The 16,449-nt window shown below is 38.2% G+C and overlaps 1 long non-coding RNA gene across 1 annotated transcript in view; it reads right to left on the reverse strand.

Annotated features, from left to right (window-relative positions):
- The window catches only part of LOC108447787, a 27,598-nt gene extending 13,602 nt beyond the window's left edge, over window positions 1–13,996 (reverse strand). The window contains exon 1 of the long non-coding RNA XR_001863568.1: window positions 12,185–13,996. This is a non-coding gene — a long non-coding RNA (uncharacterized LOC108447787). The remainder of the gene's footprint in view (window positions 1–12,184) is intronic.
- Window positions 13,997–16,449: the final 2,453 nt, after the last annotated feature.

Below are 16,449 nucleotides of genomic sequence, written 5' to 3' on the forward strand. Positions count from 1 at the left end.
CCCTAAAGGTCTGCTTTGCCTAATTCCCAGATAAACTGGAACACCTCCGGTAAACATGATCACTATGCTTTTCCATATTTCAGAGATAGAAGGAAATCCCTTAGTCTGTATGAACAATGTCTGGCTTGCCTGCCTTTTGTAGAAGCCTGAGTATTCAAAGAAAAGCCAGTGTTTCTGAACAATACAGTAAAACAGAGACTGCCTTTGGACAGCAATTGTCCCAAATACTTTTTATGGATTCAATGATCCTGCTCCTTTGGAGCAGGTGGTGTTAGCTGCAGGTAGTTTCACCATGACTTGTTTTTTTTTTTTCCTCTCTCTAAAAACTATTTGTTTTATCCTTAATGACTCAACCACTTTTGCCAAAAAGGCTTTTTATTTTCTAATCCTCACAATGGGACAGAGAATGGTGTTGAAAGGTATTGTAGCTGGCATAGCCTGAAGGCACTGTGAAGCTGGGTAAAATACTTTGTCTCTTTCTCACTGTTTAATCTTGGCTTGCAGTCATACTGACTTATTAAAACAAAATGGAAAAAAACCCAACCCACCCAAATATTCCAGCTTGATTTTTATCATGAAAGGACTTCTGTGCCAAGAAGGCACCTGGTTGGTTCCAGAGTGTTGTTTTCCAATGTAGCCAGATTATTAATTATATTTCTTTTGAAGGGCCAGGTCAGAATTTTGAACTCTGAACATCATTTACCTCTCCACAAAAAAAGCAAATATATAAACCAGCTTTTATTAATTAACCCATCCTGAGATTGCAAGGTGCTGACAAGAGAGCACAGTTGTACTAGAAATTTGGATTTCCAGATGAAATTTGGAATGTTTATGAGCTGTTATGGCTTTACCTTTTCATCAGCATACCCCAGGAGCTTTACTTTGTTCCTATTTCCAGTATAATTTTAGACTTCTATCAAGTCTTTATCAGATATCTCTTTGTTTCTGACCCTGAATATTTGGAGATTAACTCCTGAACTTGCCAGTTCCAAACCCTAAGATCATAGCAATGATGCAAGAAGTCAGGAGCCAACTGGAAATTTAGTAGCAAAAGTGAAATTCAGAACTACAAGCATATAATGAGCCCAAAGAGACACTTCCAGAAAAAAAAAAAGCTTGGAAGCTGCTATTCTAGAAATGAAGTGGTGGCTGTCTGTTGCTGTTATTGCTGGCTAAATTATGACAGCAGGCTGAACACTGGAGAGAGACACACATGAGTACCTTATGTGATCTTGAAACAGGATATTTTTACTGCAACCCACTGGAGTAAAAGGGATACCAAAACTATACTGAGAGGTATCTACAGTAGAATGAGACTAAAATTACTGGCCTTCAGTGTTATTTTCCTGCAAGAATAACAGTGAGGCTGACTGTAGGCTCCCCACCTGGTATTCCCAATGAACTCTGGGTGTACATCACATTTAGACCAACCCTAGGGACATATCTACTTGCCCAAGCACTCTCTAGCTTTCCAGTCACCTCTTTTAAAAGCGTTAGTCCAAAAACAAAGCCTGATAGTTTCTCCTATCATGATTCTGATGTTGCTTATCATGGATGCATATGGGATTTACAGCGTGATTTGAAACTGAGTTGTTTGCATATCTGTCTGGGTCATGTGATTATGCTGGAACACAGAATGTTCCTCAAATGCTCTGTCACATAATGTGGTTGTAAGCTGTAAGAGCAAAGAGTATTTTGCATAATACGCCTTGTAAACAAGGACCTCAGAGGAGAAGGTTCTTTGTGCACTTTTGTTACTTGTTCGTTCTATACCATTGAAACAGTTTCCTTTATTCACCATGAGATTCGTCCTGAACAGGATCTGGTATATATTTTCTGAGCCACTTCATTCTATCATTACAATATATTCTTTTATTATGACATCCTAGTTAGTATGTTGTTTGGTCTTAAAAATTAAGCAAAGTTGAGTTTGGGTGATAACTGGATGAATGTCTTCCAAGAAAACATCAGTGTTACACAGGAAATAGCATTAGTGATTCATAACAAAATTATGATTCTTCAATTTGAAATACTTCAGAAAGAATAAATCTTCTGTATTTTGAAGAGGTAAAAAAGCTGAATCATTCTTTTCAACATGAACCCTGAGGGTTTTGGTTTTATAGTTGGTTTGAATTTTTTTTTTTTGTGTGTGTGGGAAGCCTCTCTGTCTTATATGAATTGTATGGTGCTGCTTAACTGCTGCCCTTTAGTAGCCCCAAGACTAGTCTGTAGTGGTCCTACCTGAGTGTCTCTTGGATATTTGTAGGATGTATTTGATAATAAATCACTTGACCCACCACTACTTCCCTTGCTGCCAATATACAAACACATTATACTTCCTTCAGGGTGCAGTGGGTGCAAAAGACTATTATGTGCATAATTAACTTGCTGCTTAAGGGAGCTGAGTAATAAAGACAGGTGGCTTCCTTAATACGAATCAAATATGTTGAAGAAAATGTTGCTGCTAAAAAAAAAAAAAAAAATAATAAAAGGCATTCACTATTGGGAAAATTACTTGACCCCTTGTAGAAGTGGAGGATGTGTGTAGGATGGTCAGGGAATGAGATTTTAAATGTAAAATTTCCAGTAAGATTACTGTTTCTCATCAGCTTTCATATTTGTATCAAATGGGAGATATTTGTATCAAATGGGAGAGAGATGAAGATGAAAGGCTTACTCACAGACACAAAGTGAGCCAAAGATTAGCACACATTATTCTCCTAGTTTCCTGAACTTTTGGAAAACAATTTGCTTTTTGCCCCTTCTGTGCAATTTTAGGAGAGGTTTGTTATTATGAACTAAAAATGAACAAAAGAGTACTTATGCCGTTGTAAGCGTAGGATTCATCTACATCAGCAGAGCCCTTCTCCTCATTACAGGCTTTTGAAAGGTCTAGCATAATTTAGCAAAACTTTGCAATGGTCTTTCTTTGCCAGTAGAGCAACAAAAATCGGGCCAAGGTAAGTGTGATCTCATATATAATTCAAATGAATTTGTATTATAGACTTGCATGGTCCAATGCATATTCCTTGCCCAAAGGAAGATTCAGCAGTGATATTACATCAGATGGTTATGTTCTTCAGAGGGACATCATCAGTCTGGAGAAATGGGACTGCATGAAGCTTGACAATGGGAAGTACAGTGTCCTGCACCTCGAGGAGAACATAGCCCCATCCACCAGGAATTCTGGGTGTCTCGGAAGCAGCTTGACAGAAACACACCTGGGTGTCCTGGTGGACTCCAAGCTGAACGTCAGCCAATAATGTGCTCTTGCAGCACAGAGGACTAACAGCCTCCTGGTCCGCCTGAGAGACAGCACTGTCAGCAGCCCAAAGGAGGGGATTTTCCTCTCTACTCCGCATTGGTGAGGCCCTTCCTGAAGTGCTGTGGCCAGCACTGGGTTTCCCAGTACAAGAGGGCGTGGACATGCTGGAGCAAGTCCAGCAAGGACCACGAAGCTCAGTAAAGGAATGGAGCATTTCTTATCCTAGGAGAGTCTGAGTGAGCTGGAACTGTTCAGCCCAGAAAAGAGAACTCAAGGGTGCATATATGGGTCATATTGTCACCTATATTCATGTGTTTAGTTCCTGACATGGGTAGGGGTTAAAGAATATGAAGCGAGACTCTTCTCAGAGTTTCTCAGTCAAGACTCAGACAAGAGAAGAGACAATAGACACAAACTGAAACACAGGAAAGTCCAGTTAACAGAAAAACCCATTTTTGTTGTGAAGGTGGTCAAATAGGTTGCCAAGAGAGGTTGTGGAATGTCTGTCATGGAGATTCAGCTCCTGACTGGAAAAGACTTGGAGCAACCTGCTTTAGCTGACCCTGCTTTGAGCAAGGAGATTGGACTTTATGATCTTTGAGGGCTCCTCACTCTATGATTCTGTGTAGCTACCTATAGGAAACTGAGCTGTATAAACAGTGGGGAAAAGTTGCTGCCATATTTTGCATTCCTCAGCAAAACTAAGGTTTCCTGGAATGATCTTTTGAGAAGAAAATATAGAGGTCAAAATCCTTTGAACTCTAGAAACCGTAGGTTTGTCAAATCTTCTGCAAGAGAAGGGGCAGAAGTCGCGTGCCTTGAAATCTCTACCAATTGAGACAATCATTTTAGAGTAATTGTAGAGAATAAGCCTATTTTGGCATAGGGGTGGACTGTGCAGGTCTCTGCCTGTGCAGGTAAATTTCTATGGTTCAAGTGTTTCAACACATGTTACTAAAGCAGTATTTTATTTGTGTTATGTAGACTACACGACAATGACTCAAAACTGAAGTTTGAATGTACTAGTAAAAAAAAAAAGATAGTACTCAAGGGGAGGTGACTTGCTTTGTACTGTTGTTATCCAAAACAGTTTGAGCTAACTCTCTTATATTCTAGATTGTGTGAAGGATTTATCTGGGTAAGCAAGTGGAACATAAGAAAGCAAAATGTGTGAAGCCAGGTTTGCTAGTCTAGCTGTGTCCTTCCTGGCTCCTGGAATGCTTATTCACTTCTTACATCTTTTGCCCATCTGCAGGACCTGAAATTGGAGGTTTTGTTGATTTTGTTGTTGTTCATACCTTCAAATATGCCTGAAATATTTTTAAAAGCTGATTAATTATGCCTTCCCAGCATGGTGTGGGAGTTCACTCAGCTATCACTTACCTGCTTACCACTTTTACTGCTTACCTGATACAGCATAAAGGATTACTTTTTACTGCATGGTTCCTCATTAATTTTTATTAGGTGCTGGTCAACTCCTTAATTCAATCCACTCTAATTAATTAACGTGATAAGACACAATACCCTAATATACCTATTAATACAAATGAGTGGAATCAACTTTGCTGCACACCTGTTCTCAGTAATCTGTGCAAATACTAGTGAATTACCATTGCCTCTCAGAAATAACATCCACAGTGACATCTTTGTTGCTGGCTGATGAAGCTCATGTTATTGCATTACACAGGATGCTTTGGAAAATGCAGTCTCTGTGACTGTGAACTATGGCTGAACTTTATACATCTTGAAGAGACTGCTCTAATTTGCTTGTGACCCCACCAGAACTGTCTGCCTTTATGGCTGGAAATGCTATAGTACAAAAGTGTCTCAGAAATATCAATGTATTAAATATTGCTAGAGTCCAAAGGGCAAAATCAGAACAGACAAAGTAGAAGTGGACTTGAGTCTGATGGCTGTAAATTGATCCTCTGTACAGGGAATTATTTCCTTGAAATCTGCTCTGGCTCACTCAAGGTCATACAGGCCACCCATGACAGAGGACATCTATAGCTCTACAGCAGTTTTAACCACAAGGTGCCTGGAGGAGAGGTGCTAAACTTGCAACAGACCTGGCCTTCATTAGAGATTGTGAAAGAGGAAGAATATGCAGATAATGTAAATTTTATCTAGTGAAAAACATTTAACATATTTTGTCTCAAAACTGTTAGACAAATTTGATTCCCTTTTCTCCCCTTCATGATAAGAAAAGTAATTGCAGTACTTCTATCTTTCTTTAGCTCTGATTTGAGTCAGTCATTGCCGATGTTGTAAGATGGGGACAGTGAGACATATAGGCATCTTAGAATCTGTAAGGAAGTCCATTGCAGATTATGGACTGGACAAAAGGGGTTCATGTTTTCAATTTGGAAGCATAAAGTACTAGAATATATCCCATTTTCCCCTCTTCTCTGTCCCAATATCTGTTTGGTGGAATGGCTTGTCTACACACAGTTAGGAGTAATTTTCATATGACCATAGCCTGAAGAAACTACTATTCAAGTTTTCAGTTCTGTTTTTCCAGACATGCAAAATGCCAAGGCTCTGGGCTTGAGCTTGACTCAGGCATTTTAGAGGGGGCTGGAACTACATGATCTTTAAGGATCTTTCCAACCCAAACCATTCTATGATTCTTTTGTACCAGCTTCTCAAAAGAGAGCATAACCTAAGTGGTACACTTTCCTACCTTTTCCACAGACAAGTTTATAAGGTCTTAGATGCAAGGAGTAATTCCATGTTCATTTTCATAAAATCTGCTGACCAGAAATCAAGATTTCACTGCTCTTGAACACTTACAGAATGTCTGCTAAATACATTCAGATATCCGTGTATCACCAGTGACCTCTGAGAGCACAATAAGAAGAAACTGATTTGCCTCTGAGAAACAGAAGTGATGTTTTATATAAATTTACTTAAAATATCTTTGGAAGAGAGTGCTGAAAATGGTTAGGAAAATCAATGGAGTTCACTAACCAGAGGGATCTTTTCCTGCTTTTCAGTAGAGACAGCAATGACTGTCTGGGATTATTGTAGCACTGCATTGATCAGTTAGATACAAAAATTATTTTGTACTAGAAAAATTGCCTTTGCGAGTTTAATGCTTTATGGATTAAAATTTAGTATGCTTGAAAGTGAAAAGCAAAGCTGAGAGATACATCCCAAGTCCACACAGATTTGCTATGAAAGCAAAAAGTGTATCAGAAGAGGGAAGGATGAATAGTTGTATGGGAAAAGGGACAGAAAATTTTTGCCCAAGTTGGTAAGGCCTTTAGGTGTGAGAAACTGAAGTGTACTCTTGCATGCTTGCTGCATGCAGCCCAGACATTTTGGCTGGCATGATGGGGAGAATGGCAACAGGTATGGAAGTGTCACCCTAGCAGAGCAACTCCTAGCAAGGTGTTAAAAAACAAGTAAAATGAGGGTTTGAAATTCAGTTGGTGAAGCATACTGCCCTTTTACTGTCCACCTCCTTCTTACAAGGAACAAAATTAAGGTCTCTGATGGGAAGTGCAGCATTTTTCTTGAGGGCAGGAGTGCTGAGAACACTGTTCTTAGAAATAGTAAGGTGTGGTTTTGCACAAAAAATAAAAAGTTTTTTGTTTTATAGCTATGAGTACCACTGCTGACATGAAACCGAACAATTCAGGGAAGGCAAACACCTTGGAAAGCACATAAAAATTGCTACGAGACTTCTCCTGGTAAAGTCAGTGGGACTTTTTGCCTGGTATGTTGAAAGGTTGAAATCTCTGTAATAAAAAAAAAAAAGAGAAAAAAAGGAAAAAACTTTAGCATATAATTTAGGTCTTGACTTTACTGCTTTATTTGTGTAAGTAGTTACACTCTTTTCCAAAGGCTTATTCCATGTGGTGAAACATTACTTTTTCCTAAGCTATGTTGCAGTGTAAGTTTCTTAATAGTTTTCAGACATAAAGGTATTTGGGGGCATATCTTTCCCTTGTTAAAGTAATGACCAACGCTTCTCACTTATTTCAAGAATACTGTAATATATTCAAGGCATTTTTAATTAAAATGGATTATTCAGTATATGTACAGCACTTTGAAAGCTACATAAGTGCTAAGTGTCATTACTATTCAACTCATTATCTTTTACATTTATCGTAAAACTAGCTATGACTTAGCTGCTGTTAAGCTTCTTAGTTCTCAAGGAAAACTAATATTACAAAACACTTTGACTTTTTTTTTTTTTTAAACGAGGCAAATTACTACTACTGCGATTACAGCAATGATGATAGTGTATGAGCACTAACTGAACCAATGTAGAGGCCAGTTGTTCTTTAGGAAACTATACATTTATGAGTTGCTATGCTGCACTTAATCATAATGGTCCCATTTGGAAGCACGGGCACATGAACATGATTTGTCATTGCTCCACTCTTTTTACAGACCCCATACATGCAAACAGATACACCCTTGGGAAATGGTAACTATACACCTAAATTGTGTCAGTGGTCACAGGAGGTACAGGGCAGTGGGAAATCAGAACTGGAACACACCCACAAGGCACTTGCATTATGCCTGCACATATGTGTTTCAAGAACGGGACACTTCAGCTAATGCTGTCATAAGAAATTTGTTTCTGTACAAGTGCATTTGAAAATCCAGGCTTTTGAAGTTTCTATCTGGACTAAATATGCCTTGCTTAAATTTAGGTGTGTGCATGCTTCAATGTTTTGCAAGATATTTTAAGGGGGTTTTAGGAAAATGATCTTATTTTGTCAGGAAGGGGCAGAACTTTAACTTTTTTCATGTGAAATTAGAATCTTGCTAGCACCCTAGATTAGAATATTGCTAGTCAATCTGTCAAGTTTTCTGCTGAATAATTTATAGTAATAAATATAAAAGTCTACCACTAGATATGTCAATAAATCTGTTTTTCTCAGTGTATATATACCTTATCCACGTATATTCAGAATGTTTTGATGTAAAAACCTGAACTTTACTGTAAGGAAAGATTGTGAGTTAATAGGAGTGGGGTAGAATAATATTGTGGCTACCTCTAAGGTAAATGCTATGTGGCATTATTTAGGCTACAAAAATACTTGCCATATTTAGTTGTCTTTTGGCTTGGTTGTAACAGAAGGACCAGAAGAATACTTCCGTTCTTGGAGTTTTTAGAAGAAATATATAGCAACATATAGGATATAGTCTATCTTTGTTATTTATTAAATTAATAGTGTCAATCCTACCTGTACACAGTGAAGATGAAGGCCCTTTTTTCACTAGCAATGAGACTTCATAAAGAAAATCACATAAAAACTTGATAAGGTTCTTGGTACTATGAGTGTGAGGGAATAACAGATTACTGCCTAGGTAACTAAAGGTATAATGAAACCTTACAGGTGAATGGCATTAATTTGTGTCTCTGCTGCATTATTCTGATTACTGCTGTTAGCAATATCTGGCATTTATACATCTTTCCTCTGAAGATGTAAAAAGCTTCAAACCTTTGGAAACCTCACTTAAGTTTCATAAAAACCAGTGTTTGATATAACTCTCTAAGTAAAAATAGGTATATAGAGAAAGCATGGCAGAGGTTTTCAGTGGCTTATTTAAATGTACACAGTGAGTTGTTTGCTGACTGGGGACAGGTTTTTTGATTTTAATCTACTGTTCCATCTAAAATTCTTCTTTCCACCACCACAATTCTTCTGATGTAAAGGGAATTATATTTAACTTTCTGAATCACTGCATTTTCTTTCAAATGCCTGTTCAAACATTTTTAGGAGGAAATGAAAACTAATGTTCCTGGGTACATGCTCACAGCATTTACTGAAATGGTCTGTCATGCTGAACCTTAGAACAAGCGGCTTTCATCATCTGTAAAAACTTCACCTTTCCCAAAGGAAGATTTTTCCTTCTTCAGGTTGGGAAGGTGGCACAACAGACCTCACAACAGATATTTAGGCAACTATAAAGAGCAAAGGACATTGTGAGGGCATAAAAAGCAAATATCATAGACCCTGTACTTGCGTTAAATTTATTCTAAGACAAAGTTTTGATTTTTTTTTTAAAGTTGAGTGTCCCCTTTTGGTAAACTTGCTTTTTTAGGGTAATCCAACATTAAATCATCAAAATCTTCTTTTCTTGACCCTCTGTTGTTGAACATTAGTTGTGGCGGCATCAAGTAAATAAGAACCTGAGAATCAAACCTGCTATTTTCTTTCTATTTCTGGCTGGAATGATTCTTTGCCTTGATAAAAGGAGTAGAGAGATATACTGAAATAGAAGAATTACAGGACCCTGAAATTCAAGTTCTGGCTTGTGACTGCAAATTGCTGAAATTCTCTGAGGCTCTGCCCCTTTCTCCACTTCATTCTTTCAAACTTTTGTACTTAAATTGAAACTCTTCAGGGCAGGGATTTTCTATAATATATACTAATTCAGGGCTTAGCATAGTTGACGATTTAACTTAAACATCATATTTAAGAGTGAAATGAACAAACCATAAAGAAATGAGCATGAATCACTGACCCTAATGTGGGGAACTGTGGTAGGAGATGGATGGAGGCAGCCATGGGATTGTACAAGTGTCACAGACTTCTAACCACAGAAACTGAAGACTGAAAGAACATGCTAGGCCTAAATGATTTCTAAACAAAAAAGGGTAATGGGATTAAAATGAATTAAAACCAAACAAAATCAAACAACAAAAGAACCAAAGTGGGAATGGAAAACTTAAATTTCACTAGAATCAAAGCACAGGTTTCAATAAAGCTGAAGTCTGAGTAAGTCTGAAGTCAGTGTCAGTGGGAGACAGAAAGTATTCTTATTTCTTACAGTACAAAGCTCTGGAGTACTTTCTACTTCTCACATTGTTGAGTAGGTATCCTGTCTAGCATCCCTATTATCTGTGGAAATACAGCTCAGAAATTTGCAGGTTTTCATGTAAAAAATGAAACATTATTGAAATAGTGGGTTTATCAAGTGACTGACTTGAAATATTTTCCTCCATTTCTTCAACTGCCAGAGATCTGGAAAATACTGTCATGAGGGGAAAAAAAAGCACATAAATTTATACATATTTAACATCCCTCTATAAGAAGCACAATGGGCACTTCTTGCATTATCACTTAGGTTGTTTTTGGATAATAGAATGAACTATTTGTAATGTAGCAATGAAAATGTTCTGTATGGACAGTTTGAAAAACTGAGGAAAATATAGTAGAAAACCCAGAATGAGCAGATGATCTGAGTAGTCTAGGAAAAGCTAGAGCCCTGGGGCTAAGGAGACTTTGAGCAATATTGTTCATGTGTCCCATATACATTTAACAGTTTTTAATAAACCCATGAAATGGAAGGAGTTCATTAAAGTAATGCCAGTCTTCAAATGGCCTGAAAGCTGTTATTTATACACTTGAATGTATAAAACCAAGCTGTTGCAAGGAGATTTGGACACCTACAATATGGTTTCATTCAAAGATTTGTAGTTTCTGTCATGAATACTGAAAACATTGAAACAAAAAAAAGAAGCCTTGGCTTTCAGTCTTTGATATAAGAAGTTCCATATCCTCACTTAGGGAAATAAATTGCCCATGAACTCCTTACTGCCTCATCCAAGAAGATCTAGGTATTTTCCTTATTGCTGAGGATGATGAGCTACAAATGTATAGATTTCCCAGAAGATGCAAACTTCTAGGATATTTTGGCTGCAAATTCATGATTTTTAAAAGGCATACAAATGATGGTAATAGAGTACTGACAAAACTGAGAGAAGCAAAGTTAGGTAGGAAATTTGAATCCTACTGAAAAAAAAAATTCAAAGTTGTCTGATCTGAGACTGAGTATTGATGGTATTTGGATATATACAGTTACTAATCTCATGCATCTAAGAGGCTATTCTTGAGAAGAAGGTCAGTGGTTTGCTGGGAAAAAGGAAATGGACCCTTCTTAACTGGAAAAGGTGGGGCTGGAGGGCTTTTCTAGAGCTTTGAGCCAAATTACTTAGAAATGGCTACAGAGATGATAAAATTTTATACAGATTCTCTCTCTGCCCTGACAAAGTCTTTTGATTATCTTTATTAATAAATCAGCTTCCCTGTTTTTCTTTAAAGAAACTACCTTATCTTTTAGGGTGGATAGGGTGTTTTGTTTTGTTCCAAAATTAGGTCTGACTCAGCCAGATGTGTTTTAGCATCAGCTTTGTTGAAACAGGGAGATGATTTTTGTTTTGCGTAGAAATTTGGGGATCATTAGTGAAGGGATGTGAGGAATTCTTCTAGTCTCAAATTTGACACTACTATACAACCACACCCATGAGTCAATTTTTTCATTTTGCCATCATACAATGAATGCAGGCCCTTAGAAGGTACCAGACTGACAGCTTTGAAATTTACAGAACAGGTTTTGCAGAGGCATTAGCAGTTCCAGTTCTCCTTGTATACTTCGATCTTTCTGAACCATTGTGTCTTGATTATAAGACAACCTTGGTTACTGCCTGGTATATCTAGGTATAACTTGCCAAAATGATATTATCTTCTTTCCTTATCCAGCAGTGACCCAATTATATGGCCTTTTCCTTCTTTAGTTCATTTGAATACTGTCCCAGTTTGGCACCTATTGGATGAAATTACTCTAATTGTAGCCCTGCTTTGTGGACTGACTGGGCAGTGAGACTGACTTCCTTTATCTACTTTAGGGACTTCACTCCATGCCATTGGAGAGCTGCTTCTGTGGGCAATTTGCATTCATCTTACCTGTACTCAGCTGCAGTGCAGATAAACTTAAGGGATCAGGTCTCTGGGGTATTAAATCAACACCTCTCACAGCTGCCAGTTTCACAAAATAATCAACTCTCAATTATGCGGCATAATGGCAATGGTAGAATAACCCAAATAAAACAAAAACAAGGCTTATACAAAAGGTAAATAAATTAGACAGTAAGGATAGATTTAGTGTGCTCACCTTGGAAATGCTGGTAAGCAAATTCCTGTATAGAACGGAGGCAGCTTTAAGCAGGCAGAATGGGGCTGGGGATGAACGATGCTCCATTCAGACATGGTGATGTGGCCAGGAGTGATGGAGGCAGGTAAGGCCTGGAGAATCCACACCATGGATAATCCGTTCAGATAACACTGCAACTTGTGGGGAAAAAAAAAATGCTTTTTTCATTAAACATATTATTTTTTTTTAAGAAAGCATGCTGCTGGTCCTAATCAAAAAGTGTAAATAGACAATGAAGGCTCAATGGCATTTTAAGCGAGGGAATTGCTGCTGAGAGATGGGAGTGCTTTTTCTCTTTTGGCAAAGAGAAAAAATGCAGGTTTATGAGAGGCACAAATTCTTGTTTGGCTTTAATAAACAAATTTTGCGCAGGGCAGCAAGGCTGAGTGAAACTTTTCTCTTCCCCATCTCTAGCCATATCACTCTGCAGCTGCGCAATTCTCCAGGGATAAGCTCATGGACACACTAACTAGCTCGGAAACAAAAAGCTTCATTCTTTGGTTTTGGCAGTGAAAGCAATGAGAAGCAGCAAGGCAGGCACACAGGTTGTGCTGAATCCTTTGGGATGATCTCTCCCATGAACCTCCTGGGGGTAGGACCCAAGCAGAAGCCTTGCTTGCCTGTCACTGAGAGGTACTCTTTCACAGCTGTGCTGCAAAGAGTAACTGCATTCAAAATAGTCTTACTTAGTTGGAGAAAATAAGTCTGAGTAACCAAAATATCAATCAGTCTACTTGGTTTGTACTCTAGTGTCTTGATACGGTGTGTTTGAGTGCCACTGTAGCTTACACAGGTAGTTAAGCAACAAGCAAGTAAAAACCTACACAAAAAGGTGAAGGTTATAAAATACACTCCCTGACATACAGAAAGCTAGTATGGATCCACTAGAAAATGAGATTAGAGGACGTGGCCTGAGATTTAGTAACTCCACCTCAAATTTTCTGTGTCCAGGTAGAGTTATCAAGAGAGGTGCAGTAAACGAACTTACTAGGGACTCATACCCTAATCTTCATGCTACTGTGGTTGAAACTGGAATGAAACATGATGCTACGTACGGTTTCGGTTTTGATGGCACTGATTTTTATAAACATTACAAAATATGAACATCTATACCGATACTGTTGACTTTAGCCACATACAAGGTTTAGTAACAGTAAATGCTTTAATGTTGTTGGCTTTGCTCATTCCACCTTGACAAATTATGGATGATATGTTTAATTTCCCATTACTGAACCTGACTGCTCCTTAGATTATGAGAGGATTTTATTTTCTTTTGCTGATGAAGAACTGAGGTACATTGTAGGGCTATGCCCAAATTATATAGGAAGGTATGGCAGAGCAGGTAACTGAAAAGAGCTTTAGCTGAACCCTATCTCAGTTCTTTCATGCGTGAATTGAATCCTGCCTAATTATTCCTCATATATCAAATTCATCCCATTTTCCTTCAAGAAGAACGGCTTCAAGACTTCAAGGCTCTCTTAGTGTCTCAAGGTCTGAAAGATCTAGCCTTTCTTCCTTGTTTCATTACCATCTTCACGCTTCAAAAGTGAGATTATGCTCTATATACCAGACTTTCACAAAAGAGACAAGTAGTGATTTCCCTTGTATTTTTGATGTCTGAGAGAAATAAACACAGGGATCAATTGTTTCAGTCAAGAAGGAGCAACTACTAACTACTGTCAAAAAGCAGAGTTAAGCTTTCCTTCTCTGTTGAGGGCTGCTGGACTCTCCTGTCAAGCTGACTAGTAGTGCATTGTGCCCTGCAGAGACAGGCTGCTTCTGAAGACAGCAATGAGAAAAACGATCTTTTTACATTTATTTACTCAAAAGATTTATGATTTTAGGGTTGCATTAGGAAGTTATCATCCATTTCTTGACTGAAGCTCCCAAACACACAATCTGTTGTAGTTTTGTTTAACTCTATACACACAGTCTGCTATATAGGCAAGAAAGGTGACACAGTAAATATGAACTACCATCTCACACCAGTGCTCCATGGGCTTCCTGCTCAGCTCCCAATGCACTTCAAAGCTCTGTAGCTGTCTGGTCTCCAGCTGTCTTACAAACAACCTCTTCACCCATGAAGCATGCTGTGGGTAGGGGCAGTTGTTTCACAGGAACCCAGAATACATTGTGTTCCCAGGGTAAGTTCTTGCCTGACTTTACCTCCAGGGAACAGGAAGCGTTTGAGCTGGACTGTCCTCAGAGCTGTTTGCAAACTGTTCTCAGAAACAATGGCTGATGATTCATCTGGCACTGTCATCAACAATCTCCAGGCCTGCCGTTTAACAGGCCTTCCCAAAATAAAGAAAGGGGACCTTCCCAGACAGAATCATGTATTTTTTAGTGGTGGATCTACAGAAAGGTAAGTTAGGCTTAAGAGTGCTTGTAATCAAGTGATTACATATGCTTGCCCGAGGTCAGACAGTAAGCTAGTTTAGCAGCTCTGGGGACCCTTGTTCCTGTCTTGTGCTCACATGACATGAGCACACTGACTCATCCATGTGTGGGGATACATAAATGCCTTCTTATAACGTGTTTTTGCAAGTTTTAGTAATAAAGCCAGATCTGTGAGGTTGCAATCCTTCTATGGCAACAGAACACTGTCATCACCAACATTTGACTTAAAAATAGTTTGAATAAGAAACTCCGTCTTTTTTTTTTGTTTTGTTTATGCTAGTAATGCAGAAGGTCACTGGTTTAATTTGTGCAAACTTTTAACGTTATTTCTATGAGTAAACATTTGCTGGAAGATATCCTGTCTGGGTGATATCTTTTGCAAATGCCTGAAATTAAGCTACCTAAACAAAGTTTTCTTGTGAGAACAAGACAAGACACGGGATGGCTTTTCTAGAGGTGTACATCCTTGTATAATGACAGGCCAGGTGATATTACAATGTCTGAAAATTAAAGACCCCAGACTAGGTAAGATTGATGGTGTCTACCTTCTGCATTTGCTAGCAGTGAAAGGATAGTGATGACTGATGAAGACTAAGATATATTAATAAAGTAAGCTTGTACTCCTCATCAAGGATGTGAATTGACAGAGGTTAGATATCATGCTGGCATCTCTGGGAATGAAATGTATCCGGTGAGGAGAGCCTACGTAAGAACTTAGTGAACACATCCACTAAAAACCAAAATTATGGATGTCTGCAACAGGAAATGCATGAAATATTTACCTAAGGGATTTAGAATCATGCTAAAAAAACCCCCAAACAAACACATGTACTGTAGCTCCCCAAAAACTCATGTGAAAAGAGGACTAAGTATTGGACTAAAAATGTGAAACAAAAAGAAGTGCAAATGAACAAAAAACCTTCAATGTGGGGCTGTAGGGGATACTTGCAATTGTTAAAGTACAAATGGCTCTAACAGAGGAAATTTTTGTTTTTTCTGTACAAGATTTAACCAAAAGTTAGTTAACCTTAGTAGACTAGTGGATGTAAGTAGCTATCATAGGGGTATATTAAAGTCCTTCAAGCTCTGCTGATTAACAGCGTTTATGACTGAAGCATATACTTCTTTAGGCAGGGAAATTTAGCTTCAAAAACCCAAATCCATCAAAAACTACTTTTCTTCCTTTCTTATCTCCTACTCTTACATATCAGTAGATGAAGTCAGTGATAGGTGTTCACCTACCAAGAAAACAACAAAAGATATTTAAACACTATATATGTACTTCAGGCAGGTGGGAGAAAAATGTACAGAAATGTTCCCTTTCTTGGGGTGCATCCACTCACACACCTTCCTACAAAAGACAAAAGGACAAAGGAAAAAAACAACCATAAGAGAAAACCTATCAACAACAGAAGTCTGTGTTGCTGTGTCACCTTCCATGTCACATGAAAATACTTCTTCCAAAATTTGGAAGCATTTTGTAAGAACATTCAGAAGCATATTGGGTTTTTTCTTTTTCCTTTTCAAAGGAAAGCAAAGTTCCACCCTTGCTCTCCGTGTCTCTTTTTTTTCTCCTCTCTCTTAAGGGAAAAAAAAAAAGTTTTGAGAATTTAATTTTTTCTATTCACTGCAGTCCTGGCCAAAGTAAAGCCCTCTTTTACATTGACGTCAAGATCTTTACTAAGATTAGGGTTTCATTTCTCTATTGCAGCAATTAGCTAGGGAATGTATAAAAGGCTTCAGGGAAGCAAGCTAGGACTCCAGAGGGGAGAGCACTTTGCACCATAGGCAGATAGCAAAGAGAGAGTGCGAGAGGAAGAAGGCAG

The sequence above is a fragment of the Corvus brachyrhynchos genome, unplaced genomic scaffold (assembly GCF_000691975.1).
Source record: "Corvus brachyrhynchos isolate BGI_N302 unplaced genomic scaffold, ASM69197v1 scaffold120, whole genome shotgun sequence".
NCBI classification, from domain to species: Eukaryota; Metazoa; Chordata; class Aves; order Passeriformes; family Corvidae; genus Corvus; species Corvus brachyrhynchos.